At 53.5% G+C, this 14,409-nt stretch overlaps 1 protein-coding gene across 1 annotated transcript in view; it reads right to left on the reverse strand.

Moving 5' to 3' along the window:
* TRPV4 (transient receptor potential cation channel subfamily V member 4) overlaps positions 1-12,261 on the reverse strand; it is a 35,456-nt gene extending 23,195 nt beyond the window's left edge. The window contains exon 1 of the mRNA XM_019757531.2: positions 12,124-12,261. The gene's annotated coding sequence lies outside the window, so the exon portion shown is untranslated. The remainder of the gene's footprint in view (positions 1-12,123) is intronic.
* Positions 12,262-14,409: the final 2,148 nt, after the last annotated feature.

The raw sequence follows: 14,409 nt of genomic DNA on the forward strand, positions 1-14,409 counted from the left end.
TCTTGGGCAAATCACTTCCTCTCTCTGGGCCTTGGTTTCCCTACCTGTAAAACTGGGGTGACCACATCTCCTGCTAGAGTTCTTGGGAGATACCAGTGACTTCAGGAATTTGAAGCACCCACTCAGTGCTGGTACCTAGTAGGACCACAGAAGACAGTAGCTCCCATCCACCTGCCAGATGGGAGAGGGAGACCTGGATCCTCGGCCCCTAGTAGCTGCGGCATGAGTTTGGGCTTTGTTCTGCAGGAATGAGGGGCATGTTGAGGCAGGGAGGGGTATCTGTTGGAGGTACAGGCATTGAGGGGGGAATTAGACTCCCCTGGACACAGCCCTGTCTGCCTCATTGGGGATGCCAGGGTGAGAGGGAGAGGAGGCACTGGGCACATGACTCTGCTGTCAACACCCTCCTAATTACAGCACCCCTTCCCAAGTCGCCCCTTCCCCCACTGGGGCGGGGCTTAATGGACACTCCCCAGCTCAGGGAGCTCCCAAGGCCAGAGGAAGCAGCCAGGAGGGCCTGCACCCTAAGGAATTCCAACCCAAATAGCACCCAGGGTTTCTGGGGGGCTCCACTACTGTGGGTCTGAAGTCAGCTAGCCTCCCAGCCACTTACTCATGGTTCATAGCCTTGGGCAAGGCACACGGTGATCATTATGGGCATTTTAATTATGAGGAAATAATAATTATGAAATGCACATCCATCAGCATCAGGATTATGTTGGTCTCACTCTGTGTCCGACACCAGCCTACGTGCTTCACACTGTGCTCTCGCCCAATCCCCACTGCAACCCTAGACCAGCGGTTCCCAGTGGGGGCCATTCTGCTCCCCAGGAACACTGGGCAGTGTCGGGGGACATGCTTGGTTGTCACACTGTGCAGGGGAGAGAGGGCTACTGGCATCTCGTGGGCCAAGGCCAGGAATGTTGTCAAACAGCCTACCATGCAAGGACAGGCCCCATCACAAGGAATGATCCAGCCCAAAGGTCAATAGTGCTGAGGCTGGAAAACCTGCCCTGCGGGTCGGCACTGCTACCATTCCCATTTTACAGAGGAGGAAATGGAGGCTCAGACAGGGTAAGTGCCTTGCCTGAGGCCACACAGCAGGTTAGCAACAGAGCCAGGATTCAAATCTGGGCAGCTGGCTGCAGAGCCTGGGCTGCCCGTACCCTCCGTTGACTGGGGACACAGCCTGAGTGGCAGGCGCCATGCTGAGCCCTCACGGTATCTTGTTCAAGCTGCACAACAGCCCTGGGAGGTAAGGATAATTACTACCAGCCCATGCGAATCTCTCAGAGCCTCAGTTTCCCTACCTAAAAGGAGGGTTGCAATAACAGCATCCATCCTGTAGAACTGCTAGGACATAAGGCAGGTCAGGTGTCTCTTGGGTACTTATTAAGCCCTTGAAAAATGCCTTCTTCACCATCAGCACCCTATGCCCCCCTCACCCCCCTTCCTATGCACATATAGGTAGTACTACAGCCTGGCGTTCATGACCACGTTAAAATTCACCAAATTCCCAGCCATGCCCTCAGTTAATCCCCGAGTCTGGTGAGCAAAGCTGGGCTGCTGCTCTCGTTGAATAGCTGAGGAAACTGAGGCTCTGAGAGGCCACCCAGGAGCAAATGGCCTCTGGATCCTAACCCTGGATTCCTTCCACACCACACCACCCACGCATGTGTATACACCAGTGCACACGTGTACACACACACACACACACACACACACACACACACACACTGCACGGTGGCAATTCCCTCCCCACACACTGCCCTGCTCTCTGTGGTCGGGGAAAGAGTTCCTCCCTGTTCTAATTTGCCCTGGAGGCTGTAATTACACATTCCGAACACTTGCCAGACTTAGGAGGGAAGGGGGGAGACAGCTGGGGGAGAGGCAGAGTCCTGGGGCTTCTCCTCGGCCTGTGAGCGTCCTGTATGCTTCTTCGTGGCACCAGGCGAGCATCAGGGGCTCCATCAGGGACGTTTACATGAGTGTTGACACCCCCACACACGCTGTGTCACCACTGCATGCATTTAAAGCAGTGGATTTCAAATGTTTTTGTTTTAGGTGTCCAAACCTTGTGTTTGAATATACACATACGCTAGACTGTAGTCCACGCACAGATGGTAGTTGTGGCAGGATGGACGGAAGGGAGGATCTGAATCTCAGGGCCCAAGGAGCAAGATTAGAAACCATTCATCTATTCATTTATCCAACAAGAATTTATTGAGCAACTACTGTGTGCCAGGTACTGGGGATCCAGATGGGAGCAAGACAGAAAAACCCCTGCCCTCCTGGGGCGGACCTTCTGGTGGGGAAACAGAGTCAACAGCCAGACAAAGCAAGAAGCAGTCATATCTGAGGGTGTTGAAAGCTGCGGAGACCAGAGGGCTCGGGAGAGGCTGAGTTAAGAGGTGCAGGGGTTCCCAAGTAAGGTGAGGAGACACAGGGCTGAGCCAGAGTCCCCAAGCATTCCTCTCTGCCCTGACAGGCTCCGCGCTCTCTAAGAACAGGGCCATCTGGGAGGTCACACATTATGTTCTGATGGCCCCTGGGGACTCAGTCGGGGCAGCCAAATCCACTCCTCACCTGGCAGGAGCTGGTGGGGCATGGAAAGAGGGAGCGTGTTGACGTCAGACAGATCAGGAGGTGGACTCCCAGGCCCTTCGCTCATTAGCTGGGCGAGCTTGAGCAAGTTACTCAGCTTCTCTGAGCCTCACTTTGCTCACCTACCGGTGGGGATCTTAATGGGGTTATTGTGAGAAGTCTACAAATTGAGTCAAGCACCTCGCACAAAGGAAGCCTTCAGTAAACAGCAAATTGCATGACGAAGTGAATGACAGCTGCCTTCTCTCTGAGAATCCTGGATTCAACTGGGGATGAGGGAATCTCCGGCTCCACCCCCCTGGCCCGCCCCCGACTGTGCAGGGTGGAAGGGCCCACCCTGACCTCACCAGTACCCACCCACCCACCCCTGCAGCTTTGCCTGATCTCATGGAAACCCTGGCACACACTTGTCAAATCCCATCCTCCTGATCACATGAGCAAGGAAAGCTGCTTAAATCTGGGGACAAGTTTGGGCCTGTGGGGGCTGTTCCACCCCGGGAGGAAGAATTCCAGGGAGCTGGTTTTTCCTTGTTCCCTCCCTCCTGGGATTAATTCACTCCAACAGGCATCTGTTGAGTGCCACCTGTTTGCAAGGCACCCAAGGGGAACATAAAGAGTGGAAGTTCACAAAAGTCTAGGAAGGCAGATGGCTTTTCCCCACTCCGGGCCTACCTGGCTCCTTCCTCCACTGGCTGGCTCCCTTTCTTCAGGTCTCATTTTTTTTTTTTTTTATATGGATAAACCCTACCAGGTTGAGGATTTTTTTTTTTTAATTTTATTGGGGAATATTGGGGAATAGTGTGTTTCTCCAGGGCCCATCAGTTCCAAGTAGTGGTCCTTCAATCTAGTTGTGGAAGGTGCAGCTCAGCTCCAAGTCCAGTTGCCATTTTCAATCTTTAGTTGCAGGGGGCACAGCCCACCATCTTATGCGGGAATAGAATTAGCAACCTTGTTGTTGAGAGCTCACGCTCTAACCCACTGAGCCATCCAGCTGCCCCTCTGGCAGCTCAGCGACAGCTCTTTGTCTTCAATCTACCAGTTGTGGAGGGCGCAGCTCACTGGCCCATGTGGGAATCGAACCGACAACCCTGTTGTTCAGCACTCGCACTCTAACCAACGGAGCCATCCGGCCGCCCCTCTTTGGGTCTCATTTTAACCAACGCTCCCTGTGAAAAGCCTTCCTGACCTCCCAGTTGTTCACTCTCAGAGCAACATGTGTCTCCCTTTAGAGCAGTTTCTTCCATGATTCACATTTTTATCATTCTTTTATTTATCTTTTCTCTTCTCCTCTAGAAGTTTAGTTCCACGAGGTAAGGTCCATTTTGGGTCTGCTGTCCCCCCAGCATTTAGCACTGTGCCGAGGCAGAAAGGGACATTAAAAAAAACAGTTGCTTTCTTACACTCTAAGACCAGGGGCCTCTGACAGTCCAGGGTACAGGCGGGGACAAGTGACACTCATCCTGATGGGGACAGGGAGAGGCTGCAAGGAGGAGGGGTGATGGGCTGGGGCTTGACAACAAGAAGTAGACAGGAGGGCAGAGGAGACAGCAGGTCAAAGTGTGGGGGTGAGAAAGTGCAGGGGGCATTGAGGGATGGTGTGGCCTGACGCAAGGTGAGAAAAAAGGTTCAGGAAGGAAGACAGGTGAGTGGGTTGGGAGGGGGCAGGCAGACGGGGGTGGGGGGGAGAAGGTCTGGGGCTCTCAGACAGACCCAGTACACTTCCTCCTTCCTCCTTCCCCTCCACCCTGTGGACCTACCGATACCGGAAACAACGAAACAATGTGATTGTGAATGCCTGGCATTCCAGGTCAGTTTGGGAGAGATGGGGTGGCTGGGGAAGGGACTAGGAGGACAGGACCCTGAGATCTGCTGGTGCTGGAGAGAAAACACCAGGCCTGTCCAACGCCCCCACCTTCCAGGGGAGGAAACTGAGGCTCAGAGAGGTCGAGTCACTCGTCCAGTGTGCCCAGCTCCTGAGAGGGGTGAGCAGGATTCGGACCCGTGTGGCCCCAGGACCTGTGTCTTACGTGGATACTTTACAAGGACCAGGGGACTCAAGAAGGGAAGGGTGGAAGGAGGGGGTGGAGGAAGTGGAACAGGGTAGGTGGTGGGTACCATGGCCCTGGAGGCACACTGACTGCCAACTCACAAGCTATGTGACCCTGGGGAAGTCACCTGGCCTTCCCGTGCCTCGGTTTCCTCACCTGTAAATGCAGATGATCCCAGCACCCACCGCAGGGGACTGTTGTGAGGGTTAAATGAGATAGTGTGTGACACACTGAGCCCAGTGGCTGGCAGAGCGCATGTACTCAGCAAAGAATGGCTCTTATTAGTGTCATCGTTATCATTATATTATTATTATTAGACGATGGGTGAACAAACCGACTGAGGACCAGGGAGGGTGGAGTGGCTGGGCCCAGAGACTGGGATCCGGCCACCACCTTGGAGCAGCCGCCGCTGGAAGCAGCCGGCTGGGAGCTCAGCCCTTTGGCCAAATGAAACCTCCTGCCTGCCAGGTTCCCTGACCAGCCGCAGCAGCAGGGGGCATCATGCCATGCCGGGCACCTTCCCAGGCCAGCCTGTATTTACCTAGCAGATCTCAGCCTAGCCTATTTCCTGTTTGCTGCACAGTGGCCGCCTGTCCAGGGTAGACAGAGCCCCAGTGTCCTGTCAGGTCCCCTTACCCAGGAGGGTGCCCCCCTCAAACTCACACCGCCTAGACAGGGCAGGGTTGGGGTGACTCACTGGGCCCACAGAGGGCAAGGCCAGTGTGGCCACAGCACAGACTCGGTCATTCTGCAGGCCCCTGGTTGGAGGGCTTCTGACAATGCACACAAATACTGCCCCCTCCCAAGCTTCCATGGGTACCCACGCGTGGCCAAGCCCCAGGGTGGGAGCCACCGGGAGGCAGTGTGGCTCAGTGGTTTACGGGTACATGTGCACCATGCAACCCTAAGGCCACATATGACAGGATTCCATTGACATGAAATGTCCAGCACAGGCAAATCCAGAGACAGAAAGCAGATGTGTGGTTGCCAGGGGCTGTGTGGAGAGGGGAGTGGGGGGTAATGACTGATAAGGGGTACGAGGTTCCTTTCCGGGGCGATGAAAATGTTCTGGAACTAGATAGAGATGATATCTGTACAACGCTGAATACACTAAAAAACCACTGAATTGAACACTTTGAAAGGGTGAGTTGTATGGTATGAGAATTAGTCCCCATAACCCTTCCCGCCTCAGTGTCCTTGGGCAAGGGGCTTCCCCTCCCTGAGCCTCAGTTTCCTCAGAGACACATGGGAACATCATGAGGATTAAACACACGTAAAGGGTCTGGCACACAGCAGGGGCTCAAGCACATGCTGTCCCTGCCCCAGGAGGCTCCAGCTGCTTCTTCCCTGCCTCCCCCCTCCCGTCAGAGCACAGCCCCGGGAGTCCACCCTCTCAGACTCAGTCAGTCCCGCTGGGAGTGGATGCTACTCAGCTCCAGCCCAGGAGGAGGGAGGCCTCGGAACCTCAGGAGTCCCTTTTCCCTGGCCTATCCCCTCTCCTGGAGGACAGTCCCAGCCACAAATGACGGCTGCTATTTGATTGTTAACATTCCCTCAATTTACAGCTTGGGAGACGGGGCCCAGAGAGGGCAGGGCACAGCGTGCTGGGGCCCAGACTTCCCGGCTCCAACGCCGGGCTCGTGACTGCTAGGAGAAAGGGTTTTCTCACTTCCTCATTTCCATCTCTTGCCACCTCTAGGAGGCTGTCAGGACAGGCACTGGCCCATTTCCCAGCTGGGAGGCTGAGGCCCAGAGGGCACAGAACACCCACCCACCCATTCATATACCCCTCCACCTCATTCCCACGTGCAAAACCCCAAGGTGAGCACGTCAGAGGAAAGAGCAGACACCGTGGAATGAATGCATCCGGCAGGCGGGAGCCGAGGAAGGGAGCCCGAGGCAGCAGAAAACCAGTTTGAGGTCCTCCTTCCGTCCCAGCCTGCTTCACCACCAGCCTACGCCAACAACAGGCTGCTGTCTATGGTTAACTGCCTAGAATTAGGGCTAAGGCCAGTGCCTGAAGTTCCACCATCAGCAGTGCCTGCCATCCTTGGTACATTTCACACAGCACCTTTTATCTGTCTTAATCCAAATAATAACTCTAGAAATTAGATACTATTATCTCCATTCCCAGATGAATAGACTGAATCCGGGGGAATGGAGGTGGGAACTGACATTTATCCAATACCTACCAGGCTCCAAGCACTTACACATGTACCTCCCATCTGAGGTAGGCATTACTGTTATCCCATTTCACAGATGAGCAAACTGAGGCTGAGACCAAGAGACCCAGCAGAGGTGACTGCTCAGCAGGAAGGGAATGTGGCTAGCATTCCAAGCATCTGCTTTTAAACCCATTTGAGTTCATCCCTTTGGGGTCTCCCTTCTAAAATGCCATGCCCCTTGGAACTCACGGGAAAGCTGGCACAGTGGTGAGGAGCTGAGATGCTACAGCCACACAGACTTGGAGTTTGAATCTTGGCTTTGCCACTTAGTAGCTGTGTGACCCCAGGCAGATCACTTCACCTCTCTGAGCCAGTCTCTTTGTTTCTAAAATGGAATGAATTATAGCACCCACCGCTGGGTTGCTTGGTTATTGTTACTGGGGACTCATTGGTCTGAAACAGAAGAGGGCCCTGCCCTCCTGGAGTTTGCATCCATGTTCCCATTATTCCACATTCAGTTTGTTTGGGCCTCATAAAGTGCAGCCCAAACAAACTGAGGGTGGAATAATGGGAACATGGATGCAAGCTCCAGGAGGGCAGGGCCCTCTTCTGTTTCGGTCACCAATGAGTCCCCAATGCCTAGAACAAGGCTTGGCACAGAGTAGCGGCTCAAGATATACCCAGTCAATGAATCAATGAATGAACGAATGAACTCATGGATACAAATGAAACAATTCAAGATAAGCTTAGTCATTCTCCCTAGGGCAGACAGATCTCCAAAGCTGAACCTCTACACAACGAACTAGCTAACTTCCTCCCTCCCATTCTCTAACAGATAATTTACTGAGCACCTATTATGAGACCCAGCACTCCCCTGAGAGGGCAACAGCTATCAAGAGTCCATTTTGCAGATAAAGAAAGTGAGGCTCAGAGAGGCCAGGACACTTGCCCAAGCTCACTCAGTCTCAGAGCCAGAGCCTGAATCTGAGCAGGTGGTTTCTTCTGATGCCCTGCCTTGATCTGTCTGTTCAATCACTCATTCCTTCCTTCGTCTTTCATTTATTCACTCTGTCTACAGGTATGCCTGAACCCCTCCTCTGTGCCACAGAAAGGCAGGAGTGAATCAGGTTGATAGGTCCCCACCTGAGGTCAGTTGGCCCACTGGGATCTCCCCTGAGCCTGTGGGGTCCATCCAGGGTGTATGTTGGACTAATTCCTCCCCCCCTGCCGACACACACACACGGAGCTGTCCCAGAAGGTGGTCAGCCCTCCTGGTCAGCTGGGTGGAACCCAGGCCACTCCACCCTCAGTAAAAACAGGCTCCTGGTGAGACTGAGCAGCCCTTTGTGTGGGGGGCAGGCAGGGCGGGCAGCAGGGAAGGGCAGCCGTTACTCACCACTGAAGAAAAATAAGAGTATTCCCATTTGGTCAATGGCCTGCCTGTCACCCCCTTCTCCTGCCCCACCTCCTGTGGACTTTCCTATTCCCTGATCACATCTGGAGCAGACTTGCAAGCATTTATGGAGCGCCTTCTATGCCCCTGGCATGGTCTCTGTGACCCACCCTCACTGATGAGAAAACCTGCTCAGAGAGGTGGAGTGGGGTGACCTCCTTGGGGGTCACACAGCCAGCAGTGACCAGGGCTCGGGGCAGAAAGGGGTAGCTGATGCTCAGGAAGGGGCTGAGATGGAAAGGAAGTGGAAATCACAGTGAAAATGAGAGCCTGGTCTCCCTTCCTCATTTCTGCCAGCCAGGGTGCCAGCTCTCGGGACCCAAGAGCACCCAATGCAGGGGCTTTCCCGGCAGTGCCTGGATCCCCCTCACGCTGGTAGAGTTCTGACTTCCAGCAAACCCCAGATGGCAGACCCAGGAACAGAGAGGTTAACCTACTTCCTGATGTAACACAGCAGTGAGTAACAGAGCTGAAATGTGAACAGAGGTGGGTCAGACTCCAAGAGGGGTGAGTCCAAGGTGGCTTTCCAAGAAGGAAGCTAAGCTGGCCACTGGGCTTTTCAGGGACCCAACGGGACCGGAGTCACTCAGATCTGGCTTCTAGGTCCAGCTCTGCCATGAACCAGTGAGTGGGACAACCATGCGTTAATTGATTGTCATCGGAGTCTGTTTTCTCAGCTGTAAAATGAGAGTCAGCCTTCCCGCCCCTGCCCACCTCCAGCGGGGGTGAGGTTATGACACCACTGAAGTGAACATTGGGCACTAGACATTGGTTATAAACTAAAGAGTGATGTGCTGGAGACAGTCCACAACCAGCCCACGAAGCAGGCACTACCATAGCCCCATTTTACAGACGAGGAAACTGAGGCCCTGGGAGCTGGCATTTGAACCAGCTAGCCCGACCCCAGCCAGCCATGGTTTTCACACATTAAATCATGAAAGTAGGAAACGTTGATGGCTCCTGGCACTCAGTTGCTGCCTGTAAATATTTCATGGCTGAAAAGGCATCAGCCTTTGTCCAAATACAAGTCTAGCTTTGCCCCTGCTACTTTCCGCTCGCCTGCCTGGCAGAGGGGCTCTCAGCGGGTGCCCTAGGGATGAGCCAGAGGAAAACACACCCTGGAAAAGTCCAGGGGACAGGGTGGGGAAACCCCGTCCATGTGCCTTGACTGTCCTTGCAAAGTGGGAGCTGAGGGGGTGGGGGAGGTGAGGGTGTATGAAATATAATTTATTGTACACATGAGATGTGCCTGGCTGGGCCAGCCGGCTGCTGAGAGCCCCATTTGAAAGATGAGGAAACTGAGGCTGAGCTCCCTGGTGAAGGTGCAGCAGGTCTGTCTGAGCAGTTCAGATTCTTATCTCTATACTACAGAGCATCTTCCCCACGACTCCAGGGACAGGCCACTTTAGAAGTAAAGGGCATGGATTTTGAAATTAGACTAATGGAGTTCCAATCCCAGCTCTGCCTCTTCCCAACTGAGAGACCCTGGGCAAGCGACTTCACTGCTCAGACCTCAGTTTTGCTCTCAAAAACAGTTACAATCATTGTTTTGTATCCAAATGTGCTAAGAGTGTTTGGCTCAGTGCCTGGCACATAGTAAGTGCTCACTAAGGCTCACTACCGTCATCACGACCACTAATACAGCCCAGGGTTGGCGAAAGCCAGACAGAACCTTGCACCCAGAGTTCAGAGCAGCAGCCCAGGACCACAGGCATCTCAAGAGATCTGAATTAATCTTTAACAGGTGAACTCCACTCCAAATTAGCGATGCAGAGCATTCCAGAGGTCAGGCTGGCATGAAATGTTCTCTTGGCTCACCAGATCCTGTGTGTGACAAGAAAAGGAGCTGTTCCCTGGGTCCCTAGGATTTGGGGAGGGGGCTGGAATGTCCTTCCTGGAGTCAAATGGGGGGGGAGGGACTAAGCTGAGGCCAACAGCAGGTCAGGGACTTGTGAGGGGTAGAGCAGCCAACTCCATGTGGGCCACACACACCCCCCTCCCTTCCAGGAGCAGATGAGAAGCTCAGTGAACTCAGGCCCTCTCTAAATGATGTGTTCAGTCACTCAACAGGGCAACAGAGATTTACTGAGCAGCTACTATGTGCCAGGCACCGTGAGGCCAATCTTGTGTGTTTCTCTCCCTCCTACATCTCCTTTCTATGCCCCTTTCCAATCCCCATCTCTCACCTAGATGACGTCCCCAGCCTGCAGCCTGGCCTCCCCACCTGGCCCCCACTTTGCAGCCAGACGGACCTTTCCAGACCACACATCCCGCATGACCCTCCCAGCCTGGACTCTTAGGGCTTCTGGGTCTGACCTAGCCCCTGCCTATCTGATCCCTGCCCTTCCTGTTCACATCACACACACTCCAAAAGGAACGATTTCTCAGCTCTACAAACTCCAGGTTTACTCTCACCAGCTTATTCCACTTCAAAATGACCCCACCTGGTTTTTACAGACGTGAACCTGACTGGCTCATGAGTGCCATTTGCCATCTGGGGAGTCCCCACCTTGATTTACCAAGAAAGGTGGGAAAGAGGGGTCCCCAGTCTTTCTGGTTCCCACCATTATTCAAACAGAATGAACTAGAGAAACATGGAAATGGCCAGTTATTGTTTTTCATGCCCTTCCATTAAGATGTTTGGGGCAACCACCACCACACAAACACCATAATGGTGAATGCTGAGCTCTGCGTGTGTGCCAGGCACTGCACAAGGCACCTCACAGGTCACCCATCCTTGCGACAGCCCTGGGGGTGGGTCACCCTCATGCTACCCCCATTTTACAGATGACCTGTCCCAGACAGCGAAGGGTCTAGCTCAAGGTCACACAGTAGTGGGGTGGCAGAGCAGGGTCTGGGCTCACACAGACCCCACTTTTAACCTCACAGATGACCCAGTCCTGACCCTTCTACCTGACCTCTCTAAACAGGGCCACCTCTTCATCTTCCTCTGAAGGCAGTCACCAAATTACCCGCCTGTTCTTGCCCCAGAGCCAAAGTGGCAAAACTGAAATCCTTGAGTAATTCTCAGCATCCCAGACCAAATCTCACTCATGACATGTGCTTAGAATTTCAGGGGTTCACACCCCCACCCCCACCCCCACCCAAGGCCCTTGTAGTCACGGAGCCAGAACAGCCATGGGCCCACCCCTCCCCCATCACTTGCAGGGCACCCCCTAGGTGCGAGGTGGGGAGTGCTTTGGAGCTGGACAGCCCTGGGTTGAAACTCCACTTGGCTACATCCCAGACCTGAGCCTCAGTTTCCTCATCTGCAAAATGGATGGTGTAAGTAGCTCAAGCAACGTGTCTGTAGTTGGTGTCTCCCCGCAAGTGGGGAGTGTGGGAGGTCTCTCCCTGTCCTTGGGGACCTCCGGAGAGTCCACAGCAAAGCTGGAGGTCAAAGATTTTCCTGCCTCTTCGGGGAAGAGCCATCTCTCTGGGACTCAGTAACTAAAAGTAGACTTTGTAAGTTCGACTCCCAATTCCCTCCAGCTTGCTTAGAGACCCAGGGCCAACCTCAGGATCCCAACTCCCTGTTGCAAGCACCCCCAAATTGGGGTGACCCCCAAAGGTGGGCTGCCGAGCCTCCTGCCTGTGGTTCTTTAGCTTGGGTCCCTGGCCCCGGGACCTCCCTTCCCCGAACCTGCAACCACAGGGCCCACGCTGACGCCCATTTCACAGGTGATAAAACTGAACCCAAGGGAAAGTGGTGCCCAGCCCAAGGGCACCCAGCGGGTCCCCGCGCCTCCAGCGCTCCCAGAGAACCTTTGGAGCCTCTGCGACGTTCCCAGGAGCGCAAGGGGACCTCGCTGGGCCGCTCCTCCCCTGCCCCGCGGACCCAGACCACACTCACCTCCGGGATGCGGGATGGCGATGGCGCGGCGCCGGCGGCCGGGAGCGCAGCGCTTCCTGAATGCCGGCGGCCGGCTGGGCGCCCGCTTGCCCGCCTCGTCCCTCCTCCCCCGGCTCAGGTTCCAGGCCGCGCGCCGCCCCTGGGCCTGCACCCCGCCCACCCGCCGCCCGCCGGCCAGTGCAGCGCGGAAGGCGACTGGCGGCCCCTGTGCCCGCTCCTCCGCTGGGATCCGCTGCCTCTGCGGGGAGCTGACCAAGAGCCTCAGTTTCCTTACCTGGAAAACGGGCATCGTGATCCCTGGATAGAGGTGCTGGCGCTTCTTGGAAAGAGCTCTGGTGGGAAGCCTGAGATTTCGGGCTCCTGACTTGACCACCCTGGCTCTGCTTGCTCATCCGTTAATGTAGCCACGTATCTGCTCATTCATTCATTCATTCATTCATTCATTCATTCAGGGGGGAGTTGGGTTAGCTCCGCTGAGGCTGAGGGCTCACGCCTCATCCCCCTGAATGTGGAGAAGAGTAAGCACCGTGTTGTTTTCCTTTAATTTGAGAAGAGCCTGTCTGTAAAATGGGCCCCAGACTAGTTCTGCCCATTACTTCTGCTTCCCAACCTGGCCCGGCCCCCAGCCAGGAATGCCTCCAGCAGACGGACTTTCCATCAGGGGTCAGGAAGGTGGAGGCATGAGGGTTCTTCTGTTTGCGTTCCTCACCACCAGCCAGTTAGCAGCCTGTCTGAGCTGTTTAAGATCCTGGAATCCCAGATGGAAAAGCTTCTCTTCCCCGGCCCCTCATGGAGGGAGCAGTTTTTGGAGACGCCACATCATATCCAAGCCTCAGTTTTCCATCTATAAAGTGGACACAGCAATCCCTACCTCACAGTCTGGTCAACTGAGGTCCCCGTGCGAGGAAGTGACTCATCTTGGGCCAGGAGGCTGGGTCTTGGCCTCCGTGCCCGATGTCTGGGTTCACACTCTGCCTTGCCACTGGTTAGGTGGAAGTGTCTCCCTCTCAGCACCTCAGTCTTCTCATTGAAAAAATGGGCATCAGTTTCCATGAAGCAAGAATCACGTCTGTCTTGTTTACTGCTACAGGACCAGCTCCTTCCTGGTGCTTAGTAGGTGCTTTAAAAATACCAGTTGATGGAGCTGGAGGGAGAGGGGAATAGACAGGTATTGTTTACTAGGTACAGAGTTTCAGTTTTACAAGGTGAAAAATTAGGTGCTGATGGGTGCACAAGAGTGTGAATGCATTTAATGTCACCGAACTGTCCACTTAAAAATGGTTTAAGATGGCAGATTTTGTTACGTGTGTTTTACCACAATAAAAAAAATTGGGGTGGGAATGCAGACTGGTGCAGCCGTTATGGAAGGCAGTGTGGAGGTTCCTCAAAGAATTACGAATAGAATTGCCATATGACCCAGCAATCCCTCTCCTGGGTATCTACCCAAAAAATCTGAAAACATTTATCCATAAAGACACGTGTGCTCCAATGTTCACTGCAGCTTTGTTTACGGTGGCCAAGACATGGAAACAACCAAAATGTCCTTCGATAGATGAATGGATAAAGAAGTTGTGGTATATATACACAATGGAATACTATTCGGCAGTAAGAAAAGATATAGGAACATTTGTGACAACATGGATGGATCTTGAGAATGTAATGCTGAGCGAAACAAGTCAGACAGAAAAAGCAGAGAACCATGTGATTTCACTGATATGTGGTATATAAACCAAAAACAACAAAAGAACAAGACAAACAAATGAGAAACAGAAACTCATAGACACAGACAATAGTTTAGTGGTTACCAGAGGGTAAGGGGGGTGGGGGGTGGGAGATGAGGGTAAGGGGGATCGAATATATGGTGTTGGAAGGAGAACTGACTCTGGGTGATGAACACACAATGGGATGTATAGATGATGTAATACAGAATTGTACACCTGAAATCTATGTAATTTTACTAACAATTGTCACCCCAATAAATTTAATTTAAAAAAAAAATTGGAAAAAATACCGATTGATCGAAAGCAGGAAGGTGGACCTCGCATGGAAGGCGTGAGTGGGAAGAGAAAGTGAGATGCTCATGGCACCGAACAATCAGTGGCTGTTCTCACTAAATATGAACAAGGGCCACTGCTAAGATGTGACTGCCATTATTTTACTGTTTTCTGTCACTGGTGAAACTCTCCAGCCTCTGCCCTGGAAAGACAAGAGACTCTTGAAAGAAAATTTTTCCTCTTAGAAAAGGAACAATTTTTAGCACAGGCTGAGGATCCTGTGGAGGCTGCA

Source organism: Rhinolophus sinicus, linkage group LG16 (assembly GCF_036562045.2).
Source record: "Rhinolophus sinicus isolate RSC01 linkage group LG16, ASM3656204v1, whole genome shotgun sequence".
Taxonomy (NCBI): domain Eukaryota; kingdom Metazoa; phylum Chordata; class Mammalia; order Chiroptera; family Rhinolophidae; genus Rhinolophus; species Rhinolophus sinicus.